At 45.4% G+C, this 17,235-nt stretch overlaps 1 protein-coding gene across 3 annotated transcripts in view; it reads left to right on the top strand.

Annotated features, from left to right (window-relative positions):
• KIFAP3 (kinesin associated protein 3) overlaps window positions 1–17,235 on the top strand; it is a 687,730-nt gene that overhangs the window by 185,258 nt on the left and 485,237 nt on the right. The window lies entirely within an intron of this gene.

Genomic DNA, 17,235 nt, shown 5'->3' with positions numbered 1-17,235 from the left:
TTTTACAAACTACACCTCAATTCATTTAAGGGTGCAGTGAGCATATTGACACCACAGGTGCCTCACAGAAATTTATACCATTAGGCAGTGAGGAATAAATATTTACATTTTTACCACAAAATATTGGTTTCAGCCCCAGATTTTTTTACATTTACACATGGGAAAATGGATAAAAATGGCACCAAAATTAATTCATCACACAATTTCTGCTGAATTTAGAAATTTCCCATGTGTGGCTGTACAGTTCTGCTTGTGGAGAGTGACATGTCAGCTCTGGCTTGTCAAGGTAAAGAGGCTTATTCGCCGTGCAATTCTCCTCTGGGAAAAATAATATGCAAGTTGCCTCTTCAGAGAAAAAGAGGACTTGAACTCTATAGCGCCACCTGTTGGTAGTAGCGATCCTATAAGTCACAATCAACCCTTTAACGAGTCTTGTAAAATGACTTAGTCATATTACAAGACTCGTTAAAGGGTTGATTGTGACTTGTAGATCGCTACTACCAACAGGTGGCGCTATAGAGTTCAAGTCCTCTTTTTGTCTGAAGAGGCAATTTGCATGTACAGTTCTGGTCAGCCATACAGAGAGACTCCGGAAGAATGAAGCGCTATTTCCCTCCTGGAGAATAAATTACCGTATATACTCGAGTATAAGCCGACCCCCCCCCCCCAATTTTGCCACAAAATACTGGGAAAACTTATTGACTCGAGTATAAGCCTAGGGTGGGAAATGCTCCATAGATTATTTCCCCATATGGTGTCCGCAGAAGCTCCATAGATTATTCCCCCATATGTTCCCCCCATTAGAAGCTCCATAGGTTATTCCCCCATATGCTGCCCGCATAAGAAGCTCCATAGATTATTCCCCCATATGGTGTCCCCAGAAGAAGCTCCATAGATTATTCCCCCATATGGTGTCCCCAGAAGAAGCTCCATAGATTTATTCCCCCATATGCTGTCCCCATAAGAAGCTCCATAGATAATTCCCCCATATGCTGCCTGTTACGTGTTACAGAACCACTCAGCACCCAGAATATGTTGTGCAGTTATATGTATGTATAATAGGTTCTATGTGAGATGCATGTCCCTAATGCATCAGCCCACAGGCTGCGCCCCTGGGCAGAGGGGACACAATATTCTCCTTTTGTCCGCCCTCCCCCCACCTTTGTAATTCCCACAGTAAACATCGGCAGGCTCCGGCCACCTGCGGCTTTTGTAATGCATGTCTGGCCTGCCGCTTTTCTATTGGCCTGCCCTCTGTATCTGTGTGATATATTCTGTGTCCTGTGAGTAAAGTGTTGTCAGACTGGAAATACGTGGAGAAGCAGTGATCTTTTATATGCGCCCATGTAACCAAGGAATTCCAGCCAGCGTCATTCATTCAGACTCCAGCCAACGCAGAGCGGACCTCCGAAAACACGGGGTGGTACTGAAAGAGGTACACCAACTTGGGTGGACCCCGTTACACTGCCCCCATAAGATGCTTAATAGATTATGCCCCCATGTGCTGCCACTGTTGCTGCTGCATGTAAAAATAAAAAAAAATGACATACTCACCTCTCCGTCGCTGGGTCACGTGATACCGCTCATTAAAACTCATGAATATGCGCATATTCATGAGTTTTAATGAGCGGTACCACGTGACCGCTGAAGGCAGGAAGAGAGAGCGTGGAGAAGCTGGGGGCTCAAGAGACAGCGTCAGGACGGGTAAGTATGACCTGACACCCCCGCCCCCTCCCCCTCCGACCCCCTGGTGTATATGACTCGAATATAAGCCGAGAGGGGGGACTTTCAGCCCCAAAAATGGGCTGAAAATCTCGGCTTATATTCGAGTATATACGGTATTGTAGAATAGTTTGTGGACTCCATATAGAGAGCCCATGAGTGCTAGAAGAGCAGAATCCCCTTTCAAGTGACCCCATTTTGGAAATTGCATCCTTCTACGATTTTATCTATAGGTGTAGTGACTATTTTGACTCTGACGTTTTCCAGAAACAAGCAGCAGTGGATGTTGCTGAGTGAAAATTGCAAATCTGCCCAGTATATTGCAGACCAGTAAATTATGCCCAGCTTGGGCTTCTGGAGACACGCACTTCATGACTGTCATTGTAACAGAAATGCCAAACATGGGGGCGTGGCAAGCAGCTGAAGGAGCAGGACATACTTTTGGAAGCTCCTGGGACCCTTCCTATAATCTGGCTCTTATCTGACTCGTGGAGCCACATCTATATATCATCCGGACCCAGCTATACACCTGGAGACTATATCACCGAGTATCAGCGCTCCTCTTACCCATCCGGGCTTACTTGGAGGCGAACGGAGACTGGGGCCTACACGTGGGCCTTGGGCGCTGCCCTGTACAATCACGTCTGTTCCTGCTCGGCTCGCACCTTCAGCGGTGACTTCGTGACGGGGATACCGGGTGCTTACCATCCCCGATACCTGCCCGGGGCGCTCTGAAGATCGGATAAGAGGCGGCTGGTGACTTATTCAGAGGAACAAATAAAGAGAAAAGTATATGCACATAAATAGGGATCACCACACACTAATATAATCAAGAATCAAATTTTATTATAGTGAACACAACAAGCAAACACTTAGTTTAAAAACAATTAAAATGTCTGAACTCACAGACACACATAGACAAACAAAAACAATGGGTCATGTTAATAGACAGTTAAATACTGTGGGCCCCAGAATTAACTATTTAATCAAATAACAAATATCTACTTAATTTCAATATCTGGAATCTAACACCACAGGTTATCAATCCCAATCTTATTCATTGTCATAATATCATGGTGTTAATACAAATATACCAGAATATCTACATATCAAGTCCTATAGGGAAACACTGTGATTGCATAAGGGATACACAGGCAAAATAAACGCCATGTGTATGCATCAAATTCTCAACATGTTACCACTAAATCAAATACAAGAAAATAGGGACAACATTTGTTACTGTGTTAATTTATTTACAGTATATGCACTAGGTGATTCCACCTGAGTATATATTGTGGATGGTGCCCGTTTATTCCTTTTAGTCTGACTTATGCAGAGGAGCGCGGTGCTGTGGCCTACACTTCCGGCGGATCCGCGGTCTAAAGTTGCAGGCCGGCGGTGGCACACTGGACGCGCTGAGACCCGACGAGTGCCTGATACAAATGGCTGGTAGCTTGCCTGACGATTGCTGCCCGGTGGGCTGGAGGTGGTGAGGAGCTGAGAGTGCGAGGGTAGCCTGAAGCTGGACCCGGACCCTCTCTGCGCCGCTGGAGACCTGAACTGCTGGTGGCGGGAAGGGAGCTGAGTGACGACAGCCATCTTAGATCCTGGCTGCAACTGTAGTCCTGAAACATCACAGGCTGAAATACTGCAGGCTACAATCCTGGAGCGGTTGGCGGGCCTGCTTTCAGGAGGTAATGCCGAATCTGCAGGTCAGAGTGGATGTACAGCTCGTTTTTTACCTCTCCCCTTCCCTTCAACTTGGGCATGCACCGTGATATTTACTAAAGAATTTAAGTTTATAGCCTTATAGTACTAATGCAGCGTTCTCCTGCCACCTAGTGCCCCTTCTGGAAACTGTGCCTGTTGCACACATTTTTCTCAACCAAATTTAATAGAGAAATGATTTTGTAGGTCTTCTTGTTTCTTCATCTATTAGTGTCCGAACCACCACCATTATCTTCTGACGGCATATTATCTGGCATACGTGACTTCTCCTAATAGTATATACATCTCTTTGGAAAGGCATCATGGTCCCCTCCAAGGCACAATCAGCTGCTGATAAGCTTAAGTCATATGTTAGGGGCAATAATTCAGCGACCATGCAGAAGTCCCCTAATAAATCAGCTCAGGGTGAAGTATCAATGTCACCCTGAAACAAGTATCGGCACAATTGATGACTGCCATCCAGGGTAGTACAGCCTCCCTAACTGGAAAAATTGAGGAGGTTAAGACAGATTTGGGCCTCTCCGTAATGATATGTCAAATTTGGGAGACAAAATCCGACAGGCGGAGGATAGAATCTCGAGTCTGGAGGACCAAGCAGCACCTTTGCCCAAGCGTATTAGAGTACTAGAGCAAAAAATGGAGTTGTGTGTACAAAAGCACAACGATCTTGAGAAAAGACTGAGGCGAAATAATATCCGTATTGTTGGATTGCCGGAAAGGGCTGAAGGAAATAACCCGAGTGACTTTGTGGAGAAATGGATCCGTACTCTGTTTCCGGACGCCAACTTCTCTGCTGCCTATGCGGTGGAGAGGGCGCACCGGGTACCTGGAAAACAGAATCCCCCTGGAGCCCCTCCTAGACCCCTACTGGCCAGATTTCTTAACTGGAAAGACAGAGACCATATCCTACAATTGACACGAAAGGCCCAAGTAATCAAACATGGATTTTTCAGCAGATTTACAGAAGCGAAGAGCCTCATTCACATCAGTCAAGAAATGTCTGAAAAGTGCTAACGTGATTTATTCAATGGCATACCCAGCTAGGCTTAGGGTGTGAGAGAGTAACTTTCTTTCAGAATCCGGCGGCGGCAGAGGAGTGGATCTCCAAGAGACAAACACGCTAGAAGCAGTAATGATAATATATATCAACATAGTGATGTATACATGTACCTGAACTGAGTTATTACAATGGCTAATAGCTACATTTCTAAAAACTACTTGTTCTCATATAACTTTGCCAGAAGTAGTAATGATAATATATGTCAATATCATGACCTATACATATATCTGCACTGAGCTACTATAGTGACTAGTGGCTATGTTTCTAGTGCTATTTGTTCCTATATAACTTTGATAAGATGTTATTCCAGAAGAGAGAGACTCCAGAGGCAATAACGAGAATGTATCAATATAGTGATCTATGCGTGGGCTTGAATTGAGTTACTGCAATGGCTAATAGATACATTTCTCATACTATTTGTTCCTATATAACTTTGCCAGAAGTAGTGATGTTAATATATGTCAATATAGTGACCTATACGTATATCTGAACTGAGCTACTATGATGGCTGATAGCTATACTTCTAGTGCTGTTTGTTCCTATCAGGGCCGTATTTAGAGTTTATGCTGCTCTAGGCTCTTTTAGTGCTGCCTCCCCCATTGGTGAGTATGACTAAGGCCGGGGTCAGACATGTGAGAAACTTGCACGAGTCTCGCAGGTCAACCCCCCGGCACTGCCGCCGGTACTCGGACAGGAGCGTGCAGCTGCATGTATTTCTCGCATGTCTGACCCTGGCCTCACGCAGACACTGTCGGCAGTGATTTAGGCTACTTTCACATCAGCGATTTTTGCCATTTGCTGTAGATCCGCCAGTTTTTCCGCATCTGCCACGTAACGAATCACTTATGACAACTCTGCGTTCGGCCTCATTCATTCCCTATGGGACTTGCGGACATGTGCGACACTTGCGGTTTTGCAGCGATCTGGCAAAATCAGTACTTGCAGCAATGGGAAAAAAAATGCTGCTAGCAGTGGTTTTATGTCTCACCGCAAGTGTGCAACATGTCTGCAAGTCCCATAGGAAATGAATGAGGCCAAAAGGAGACACAGTATAGAGGTTGTCAGTGAAGAAAAAGGACAGGGCTGCCACTAGGAATTTCGAGGCCACATACTGGCAAAATTTTCGGGGCCAGCATACAGTATATACACGTGGAAGGACCAGATCCATTTTTCCAGATACAGAAGAAACGGGTAAAGTCTGAATGATCCCCCTCAATGCTTGTGTGTGGAGTCTTATTTTTGCATGTCAAGGCAAGGCTCAGGCAGTAAAGGGTTAACCAGAGGGGTGTGGGGGCACTACATAAATAATGGAGGCGGGGGGGGGGGGAGGCAAGCTGTGGGTCTGTGCATGATGTATACACCTGAGCACATGGCGACACTACACACACGAGCTCTGCTACATTCCTGCGCCAGCCACACAAATAAATGGTCAATGTCACTTCATGTAGATCAGGGGTCTCAAACTCAATTTACCCAGGGGCCGCTGGAGGTAGAATCTGGGTGAGGCTGAGCCGCATCAGGTTTTCCACAAGAAAAGCTCTTACAAAAATATAATTCCACTTGGTATCACTGTTTCAGTGTGTTAGCCGATGCGTCTTTTCCGCTTTTTTTTCTGTCCTGCTGAGCAGCAATTTCCGCGGCTGCCTCCGCTTCTAAGCCCGGGGTAATAGCGCAAGTTCGCAATAAGGCCAGCTGATGTCCCGCCTCCAAGAGCAATATACCGCACCGCCCCACCGCTCATTCTGAACCCGGCGTACCTGAGTCTGTGGCGCAGTCCGGTCCCTGCTCGGCTCCTCCTGCTGCATGTGTTGTGAGTGTGACTCATACGCCTTGCCTGCTGACAGCAGGCTGCTGTGACTGTCTAGCCATCATCATACTCTCCTCCTCCTGCTGCCGCTCTGATGGTCCAGCGCCGACATCTTCCTGTATGAGCGCTCGGTCGCACGTCACGTGGTACCGCTCATTAAGCTGATGAATATGGGCGCCACGCCTATGAGAGTGGAGTGGCGTCCATATTAATGACCTTAATGAGCGGTACTACGTGTGACTGGGATTTCACATGCGAGACTCGGCCGTGTTTCTCACATGTGTGATCCCGGCCGAGGTGAGGGCTGCAAACTATTGTCCCGAGGGCCCATGAGGTGAGGGACGCAAACTATTGTCCCGAGGGCTGCAGTTGGCCCGTGGGTCGCAAGTTTGAGACCCCTCATGTAGATAAATGTACTCCACTCCTATCACCCACACAACACCACTATTCATCATACCCAGCTCTGCTACTCCGCTCCTATCACCCTCACTACACCGCTATCCATCATACCCAGCTCTGCTACTCCGCTCCTATCACCCTCACTACACCACTATCCCTCATACCCAGCTCTGCTACTCCGCTCCTATCACCCACACTACACCACTATCCCTCATACGCAGCTCTGCTACTCCGCTCCTATCACCCTCACCACACCACTATCCCTCATACCCAGCTCTGCTACTCCGTTTCTATCACCCACACTACACCACTATCCCTCATACCCAGCTCTGCTACTCCGCTCCTATCACTCACACTACACCACTATCCCTCATACCCAGCTTTGCTACTCCGCTCCTATCACCCTCCGTCACGTCGACGGCGGTGGCCGCCGCCGTTCCAGCAGCGGCGGGGCCCGCCGGCGCCTGTACTCACCGGCCCTCGCCGCGCTGTGCCTGCCTCCTCCTCGCTCCCGGCACGTGCTCGTCACGTGCAGGCGTCCTAGGCTGCGGGCGCGCGCTCTGCAGATCTCTTAACCCTGCAGCGCCCGTCCAGAGGCCTGATCGCCCAATCAGCCAGCAGCGTGTGGCATATCAGGCGTCTCCAAGATGGTGGAGATGCCTGATTATCGTGTGCTAACCCTTGCGGTATTCTGGCCGAGTTGTGGGGTTCCTCGCTACAACTTCCATCCTGCGCTCTGTACCCCGTCCTGTACTCTGCACTCAGTCCTGTACTCGGTTTTGCACTCAGTACTTCGTCCTGTACTCCATACTCTGTCCTATGCTCCGTACCCCGTCCTGTACTCTGCACTCAGTCCTGTACTGGGTTTTGCACTCAGTACTCCGTCCTGTACTCCATACTCTGTCCTGTGCTCCGTACCCCGTCCTGTACCCTATACTCGGTTTTGCACTCCGTACTCCGTCCTGCACTCCGTACTCCGTCCTGCACTCCGTACTCCGTCCCTTGCCCTGTGTTCCTGATCCGTCCTGTATCTCCTGTCTTTCCTGTGCTCTGGTTCTTCCTGCCATCCCCTGGTCTATTGAGCCGCCCCTCTTGGTTCTAGCTGTCGCGGTATCTGTCTCCCGAGGGCCTGCCCCTAATGGTCCCTGTATAGGGGTCGGTTCCACCTGGTGCGCTCGCCCCGGGAGCTCCAGTACCGCGATCCAGAGGGTCCACTCTCGTACGTTGCTTTCCTTGGTCGTCACACCCTCCTTACACCACTATCCGTCATACCCAGCTCTGCTACTCCGCTCCTATCACCTTCACTACATCACGGTCCTCGCTTCTGGATTCACCTGCCAGGGAAGGAGGTGGGGCGGATCATCATGTGGGACCCCTGCAGCAGCTGGAAGACTGAGGTAAGAGGGCGGGCCGGCCCGGACTTTAAAAAAAAAACAAAAAAAAACAAAAACCTTGCCCAGGTGCCGCCCCCCCGCATCTTCCCGCCCTAGGCACTGGCCCTCAAGTGCCTAGTGGCAAATACGGCCCTGGTTCCTATATAACCTATATAACTTGGATAAGATGTTATTATATGGGTTGCCTGATCCGGTGGTGTCTTCCCCCCCCCCCCCACTCCTCCTGGATGTCTTATGCTGCTGAATTGTTGGGATGTAGTTTGAAATGAATAGATATGTAACCATTTTACATCTGGATTCCTAGTCCTCCAGGAAGTACAGTCATATGTTAAAGTTTGGGCACCCCTATTAATGTTAACCTTTTTTCTTTATAACAATTTTGGTTTTTGCAACAGCTATTTAAGTTTCATAGATCTAATAACTGATGGACTCAGTTATATTTCTGGATTCAAATGAGGTTTATTGTACTAACAGAAAATGTGCAATCTGCATTTAAACAAAATTTGACCGGTGCAAAAATATGGGCACCTTTATCATTTTCTTGATTTGAACACTCCTAACTACTTTTTACTGACTTCCTGAAGCACTAAATTGTTTTTGTAACCTCATTGAGCTTTGAACTTCATAGCCAGGTGTATCAAATCATGAGAAAAGGTATTTAAGGTGGCCACTTGCAAGTAGTTCTATTTGATTCTCCTATGAAGAGTGGCATCATGGGCTCCTCAAAACAACTCTCAAATGATCTGAAAACAAAGATTATTCAACATAGCTTTTCAGGGGAAGGATACAAAAAGTTGTCTCAGAGATTTAACCTGTCAGTTTCCACTGTGAGGAACATAGTAAGGAAATGGAAGAACACAGGTACACTTCTTGTTAAGGCCAGAAGAGGCAGGCCAAGAAAAATATCAGAAAGGCAGAGAAGAAGAATGGTGAGAACAGTCAAGGACAATCCACAGACCACCTCCAAAGACCTGCAGCATCATCTTGCTGCAGATGGTGTCACTGTACATCGGTCAACAATACAGCGCACTTTGCACAAGGAGAAGTTGTATGGGAGAGTGATGCGAAAGAAGCCGTTTCTGCAAGCACGCCACAAACAGAGTCGCCTGAGGTATGCAAAAGCACATTTGGACAAGCCAGTTACATTTTGGAAGAAGGTCCTGTGGACTGATGAAACAAAGATTGAGTTGTTTGGTCATACAAAAAGGCGTTATACATGGAGGCTAAAAAACACAGCATTCCAAGAAAAACACTTGCTACCCACAGTAAAATTTGGTGGAGGTTCCATCATGCTTTGGGGCTATGTGGCCAATGCCGGCACTGGGAATCTTGTTAAAGTTGAGGGTCGCATGGATTCAACTCAGTATCAGCAGATTCTTGACAATAATGTGCAAGAATCAGTGACGAAGTTACGCAGGGGATGGATATTTCAGCAAGACAATGATCCAAAACACCGCTCCAAATCTACTCAGGCATTCATGCAGAGGAACAATTACAATGTTCTGGAATGGCCATCCCAGTCCCCATACCTGAATATCATTGAACATCTGTGGGATGATTTGAAGTGGGCTGTCCATGCTCGGCGACCATCAAACTTAACTGAACTGGAATTGTTTTGTAAACAGGAATGGTCACAAATACCTTCATGCAGGATCCAGGAACTCATTAATAGCTACAGTAAGCGACTAGAGGCTGTTATTTTTGCAAAAGGAGGATCTACGAAATATTAATGTCACTTTTATGTTGAGGTGCCCATACTTTTGCACCGGTAAAATTTTGTTTAAATGCAGATTGCACATTTTCTGTTAGTACAATAAACCTCATTTGAGTCCAGAAATATAACTGAGTCCATCAGTTATTAGATATATGAAACTGAAATAGCTGTTGCAAAAACTAAAATTGTTATAAAGAAAAAAGGTTAACATTAATAGGGGTGCCCAAACTTTAACATATGACTGTAAATTAAAACCATGGAGATTTCAATATGGGAGAGTGGCAGGGGCGTCCAATACTGGGGCGTTGATGCTATACTACTTGGTCCAGATACTCTGTTACCCTTTGGGTCTAGTAAAAACTGAGTGGCCGGGCAAAACCCAGAGATACCCTTACTAGAGATGAGGGGGTTGGGGGAGCCAAATCTGTTGTTTTTTTTTTTTTCTTTGGGGTGTGTATTAAAACCTGTACAATTGTTATTGGTGGTTCGTATTGAGTGGAAGAGGAAGTGAAGATTTTTCTTATACCTATGCTTCAGTTCGAAGAAGTTTATGGGCATCTCCTGTTTTATTTTGATGGCCACTATTGGTCAATAATTCTTAGTTTAACTGTTAATCAGCATTGAGCCTATACTTCATCGTCTAGGGATGGTCTGTATGTGATGGAGCTGAATGCTCCAGAAGTGAATAGTACCCTGTGTGCAGATTTTCTACGGAGTTTATATGGCATCACTTAAACTCCTTTCATGGAACATTAGGGGATTGGGGAATGCCAGGAAGTGGACTATGGTATTTTCTCAGATACGTAAAGCGCATGCGCAGATAATGTCTTCAGGAAACCCACTTGACGCCAGACACTATATCCAGGACGAACAAACCCTGGATACAATGGTAGAAACACGCCACACATACGTCCTATTCTAGGGGGGTAACTGTTATGGTACATAGATCCTTGAGATGGTCTGTCCAGATGATCAAGAAAGACCCAGAGGGTAGATTCATTTTCATTTATGCATTCATAGACATGGTGCCTTATGTGCTAATTAATATTTACAACCCCCACCTGCCAAATTGGATGTACTTCAACAGGCCGCAATTTTTGTGTCACAATATCCTGATGCTAAATTGGTGTGTGTGGGTGATTTCAATATGGTTCTTAATACTTATTTGGATAGAATGAGAGCTGCAGGCCCTGGACCTGATGGCCACAATACCAATGTGTTAGAGGATTTCGTAATGGAAATGGGTTGGATTGATTTATGGAGACAGCAACACCCTCTTAAGAAAGAATTCTCCTGTTACACGCCGGCTGTTCGCTGTTTATCCAGAATCAATCACACATTTGGGAATAATGCTGCACTTTACTCAGATTTACGTGGGATTAAGTATCTTCCTAGGGCAGTATCAGATCACGCTCCATTGGTGATGTGCTTTCATTTAGGTGGCCCCAATAGACCTAAGAGATTTCGTATACACCCATTTTGATTATCCCTCATTGGAGAACAAGATAGAATAGTAGATCAATTAGAGGTTTTTATAACAGACCACACTGACTTCCCTGATAAATTGGTAATGTGGGATACACTTAAGGCATATTTGAGGGGATGTGTTAAGTCCACGATTTCGTATATTAAAAGATAATCTCATATTAGGGAACAGAGACTTGCTGATGAATGTAAGTCACTGGAAACAGAATATATTAGTAACCCCTCCGATAGTACTTTACATAAATGGCTCGAGAAGGGGAGGGAATATCTGATACATTTGTAGGAAAAAGACCAGAGGAGACTCTTTTTCACTAAGCAGACTTATTTCGAGTTAGGTAACCAATCAAGTAAATTTTTAGCATATATAGTCCAACAATATCAAATGTCCCCATCTATATTGTCCATTAATACAAGGGAGGGAGTTCCACTGCTCAGATCTGACCAAATTGCAAACAGATTTGAAGAACATTTTAGAGAGCTGTATACCTCCCAACTGACCCATACTGCAGAAGAAATTGATGAGTACTTGGGCCAGCTAGAATTTCCTAGACTTTCTCATGAGCAGGGCCGGCTCCAGGTTTTTGAGGGCCCCGGGTGAAAGAGTCTCAGTGGGCCCCCCCTTTAACACATACCACAATTCATGCCGTGTGGCATCCGTGGTGCTGGCCAAAAAACGGATTTGTCTCTGTGTGGATCACACGGACACGCATGTGATCCACATGGACACACACTGTGGCAAAACACATGTGAAGGAGGCTATTGATTAGTAGTGTACGTAGAGAGAAAGAACAGAGAGGGAGAACAGAGAGAGAAAGAACAGAGAGAGAGAAAGAAAGAACAGAGAGAAAAAGAGGGGAAAGAAAGAACAGAGAAAGAGAGTAAGAACACAGAAAGGAAGAACAGAGAGAGAGAAAGAACAGAGAAAAAGAGGGGAAAGAAAGAACAGAGAGAGTAAGAACACAGAAAGGAAGAACAGAGAGAGAGAAAAAAAAGAACAGAGCGAAATAAAGATTAGAGAGAGAGTGGACAGAAAAAAGAACAGACAGAGGAAAGAAAGAAAGAACAGAGAGGTAGAGAGAAAGAACAGCGAAAGAAAGAGAAAAAAAAGGAGAAAGAAAGAACAGAGAGAGAGAACAGAGATAGAGAAAGAAAGAACAGAGAGAGAGAACAGAGAGAAAGAGAGGAAAGAAAGAACAGAGAAAGAGAAAAAGAACAGAGAAAGAAAGAGAAAGAAAGAAAAGAGAGAGAGGAAAGAAAGAACAGAGAGAGAAAAAGAACAGAGAAAGAAAGAACACAGAGAAAGAGAAGGAAAGAGGGGAAAGAAAGAACAGAGAGAGAAGGAAAGAGGGGAAAGAAAGAACAGAGAGAGAAAGAAAGAGGGGAAAGAAAGAACAGAGAGAGAAAGAAAGAGGGGAAAGAAAGAATAGAGAGAGAGAAAGAAAAGAGGATAAAGAAAGAAAGACCAGAGAGAAAGAAAGAAAGTCTGGACAGAAAAAAAAACAGAGAGAAAAAGAAAGAAAGAGGGGGAAAAAGAACAGAGAGTGAGAGACAAAGAAAGAGGGGAAAGAAAGAACAAAGAGGGAGAAAGAAAGAAAGAACAGAGAGATAAAGATGGGAAAGAAAGATGGCAAAGAAAGAAAGAACAGAGAGAGAAAAGAACAGAAAGAGAGGAATGAAAGAATGGAGAAAGAGAGAAAGAAAGAGGGGGAAGAAAGAGAACAGAGAGAGAAAGAAAGAACAGAGGGAAATAAAGAGGGGGAAAGAAAGAGAACAGAGAGAGAGAAAAAAAAGATTAGAGAGAGAAAGAAAGAACAGAGAGAGAGAAAGAAACAGAGAGATTCTATAGAGATACCATAGCAGCCCGGCTCCCATTGTAGTGCCCACCTGAGCCTCCCGATGCAGGACATATCATGATCCGCTCACATGGCCGACATCCCCGAGTCCAAGGCGATCCCACTGTTCACACTGTCGGAGGACACGATGATGGATCTGAAGCATTCCCTGAAGTGCCTCCATGGTTCTGTCACAATCTCCTCCCAAAATTACCTCATTTCCGGTCAGTTTCCAGCACGACACTTCCGGTAGAAAGTCACGTGCGAGTTTTAAAGTGCTCCTCGGGGCTCCGCCGTGTACTCCTGTGTCCGTGGGAAAAGTAAACTCCCGGCTGGGGCAGTTTCTCTCTCAAAATTGGGACTGTCCGGCTGGACCTGGGACGGTTAAGAGGTATGAATGTTAACCACCATACACCTCGTACACGCACAGTTCCGCTCAGTACACTTCCGGCTCTGCTTCCCACCCCTTTTTACACAAGCGACTCCGCTTCGTATACCTTGTATACATGCTGCTCCGCTCCCCACACCTTTGGTCCCCACACCTCGGACACGCGCGGCTCCGCTCCGTACACCTCGTACACACGCAGCTCCGCTCCCCACACCTCGTACACATGCTGCTCTGCTCCCCACACCTCTTCTCCCCAGACCTCGTATACACACAGCTCTGCTCCATACACACACAGCTCTGCTACATCCCCCCTGTAAACCCCTCCTGACCCCACACATAATAAACTTCACCACATCCAGCAGCATGACAACCAGCACAGTCGAGTCCTGCATACACTGATGGCCGTGATCATGTGACCCAACTCCTCCCCTCCTGTGACCTCATCGCAGGTCCTGTGCGTGCAGAGAAGCCCAGCAGGAGCATTGTCATTGCTGGGATTTATCAGGGCTGCGGTGGCCAGTGGGGTCTCTGGCAGGGTGAGGATGGGGTCAGTACATCGGGGGGAGTGGCGGCGGCCGCGGGTATCATTTCCCAGACAGCGTGAGTGGGCCCCCTCGTCTCGCCAGGGCCCCGGCATTTGCCCAGGTGCGCCCGGTGCTGACGCCAGCCCTGCTCATGAGGAGCAGGCATTCCTAGACAAGGAAATCACTCTGGAGGAAATTCAGGAGGCAGTCATGTCTCTCTCTAGTGGGAAAACTCCGGGACCTGATGGTATGCCTATAGAATTATATAAAAGATACCTAGATCAAATTGGGCCAATTCTGATGCAAACTCTCTCTGATGCACTTGAGAAGCACTTACTTTCTCAGTCGTTTATGATGCTACTATTGTAGTCATTCCAAAACCTGACAAGCCTGCTAAGGAGTGTGGTTCTTATCCGTCCAATATCCTTACTTAACACTGACTATAACATTCTTACAAAACTAATAGCCAATAGACTCAAAACAGTAATTTTGAGTATTATACATGAGGACCAATCCGGCTTTATGCCGGGAAGATCCACCTCCTCTAATATCAGAAGAGTGCAGGTTCTGATACAGATAGGACATAAATATAAAAGGCCCTGGACAATAGCCTCTTTAGATACTGCAAAGGCCTTTGATTCGCTGGAGTGGAAGTTCTTGCAACGGGTACTTGTGAGATTTGGTTTCACCGATAGGTTTTGTGGCTGGATTGAATTACTCTATTGTATGCCAAGAGCTAATATACTGGTGAATGGCATCCTGTCAGAGTATTTTGATCTGGGCAGGGGAACTAGACAGGGATGCCCACTATCCCCAATGCGCCTTGCTCTCGCGATTGAGCCTATTTCACTTAGAATTAGACAAGATCTTCTGGTTGAGGGAATTAACATAAACTCCAGGGTGGACAAGGTGGGATTGTATGTGAATGACCTGTTGCTCTTCCTGGGGGAGATTGGGCGGTCCCTTCCCAGAGCAATTGATCTTATCAATAGTAACATAGTTAGTAAGGCCGAAAAAAGGCATTAGTCCATCCAGTTCAGCCTATAAAATTCTGTCAGAATAAATCCCCAGATCTACGTCCTTCTAAAGAATCTAACAATAACTGTAAGATACAATATTGTTACGCTACAGGAAGGCATTCAGGCCTCTCTTGAACCCTTCGACTGAGTTCGCCATCACTACCTCCTCAGGCAGGGAATTCCAGATTCTCACTGCCCTAACTGTAAAGAATCCTCTTCTATGTTGGTGGAAAAACCTTTTCTCCAGATGCAGAGAATGCCCCCTTGTGAACGTCACCTTCCTTGGTATAAACAGATCCTCGGAGAGATATTTGTAATGTCCCCTTATATACTTATACATGGTTATTAGATCGCCCCTCAGTCATCTTTTTTCTAGACTAAATAATCCTAATTTTGCTAATCTCTCTGGGTATTGTAGTTCCCCCATCCCCTTTATTAATTTTGTTGCCCTCCTTTGTACCCGCTCTAGTTCCATTATATCCTTCCTGAGCACCTGTGCCCAAAACTGTACACAGTACTCCATGTGTGGTCTAGCCAGAGATTTGTACAGAGGCAGTATAATGCTCTCATCAGACCTCTTTTAATGCAACCCATGATCCTGTTTGCCTTGGCAGTCGCAGCCTGGCACTGGCTGCTCCATGTAAGTTTATCATTAACTAGGATCCCCAAGTCCTTCTCCATGTCAGATTTACCTAGTGGTTTACCGTTCAGTGTGTAATGGTGATATTGATTCCTTCTTCCCATGTGTATAACCTTACATTTATCATTGTTAAACTGCATCTGCCACCTTTCGGCCCAAGTTCCCAACTTATCCAGATCCATCTGTAGCAGAATACTATCTTCTCTTGTATTGACTGCTTTACATAGTTTTGTATCATCTGCAACTATCGATATTTTACTGTATAAACCTTCTACCAGATCATCAATAAATATGTTGAAGAGAATAAGTCCCAACACTGACCCCTGCGGTACCCCACTGGTCACAGCGACCCAGTTAGAGCATATACCATTTATAACCACCCTCTGCTTTCTATCACTAAGCCAGTTACTTACCCATTTACACACATTTTCCCCCAGACCCAGCATTCTCATTTTGTGTACCAACCTCTTGTGTGGCACGGTATCAAACGCTTTGGAAAAATCAAGATATACCACATCCATTGACTCACCTTGGTCCAGTCTATAGCTTACCTCTTCATAAAAACTGATTAGATTGGTTTGACAGGAGCGATTCCTCATAAACCCGTGCTGATAAGGCGTTACACAGTTATTCTCATTGAGATAATCCAGAATAACATCCCTCAGAAACCCTTCAAATATTTTACCAACAATAGAGGTTAGACTTACTGGCCTATAATTTCCAGGTTCACTTTTAGAGCCCTTTTTGAATATTGGTACCACATTTGCTATGCGCCAGTCCTGTGGAACAGACCCCGTCGCTATAGAGTCTCTAAATATAAGAAATAATGGTTTGTCTATTACATTACTTAGTTCTCTTAGTACTCGTGGGTGTATGCCATCTGGACCCGGAGATTTATCTATTTTAATCTTATTTAGCCAGATTTGCACCTCTTCTTGGGTTAGATTGGTGACCCTTAATATAGGGTTTTCTTTGTCTCTCGGCATTTCACCTAGCATTTCATTTTCCACTGTGAATACTGTGGAGAAGAAGGTGTTTAATATATTACCTTTTCCTCATCTTCTACAACCATACTTTCCTCACAATTTTTTAATGGGCCTACACTTCCACTTTTGATTCTTTTACTATTGATATAGTTGAACAACAGCTTGGGATTAGTTTTACTCTCCTTAGCAATGTGCTTCTCTGTTTCCTTTTTGGCAGCTTTAATTATTTTTTTAGATAAAGAATTTTTCTCCTTTATAGTTTTTTAGAGCTTCAACGGTGCCATCCTGCTTTAGTAGTTTAAATGCTTTCTTTTTACTGTTAATTGCCCCTCTTACTTCTTTGTTTACCCACATTGGGTTTTTCCTATTTCTTGTCCTTTTGTTCCCACAAGGTATAAACCGCTTACAGTGCCTATTAAGGATGTTCTTAAACATTTCCCATTTAATTTCTGTATTCTTATTTCTGAGGACATTGTCCCAGTCAACCAGATTAAGGGCATCTCTAAGCTGGTCAAATTTTGCCTTCCTAATGTTCAG

Source organism: Dendrobates tinctorius, unplaced genomic scaffold (assembly GCF_039654945.1).
Source record: "Dendrobates tinctorius isolate UK_male_01 unplaced genomic scaffold, ASM3965494v1 ptg000012l, whole genome shotgun sequence".
Classification (NCBI taxonomy): domain Eukaryota; kingdom Metazoa; phylum Chordata; class Amphibia; order Anura; family Dendrobatidae; genus Dendrobates; species Dendrobates tinctorius.
Note: the sequence above shows the minus strand (reverse complement) of the source record. Positions and strands in the feature narration are given on the sequence as shown.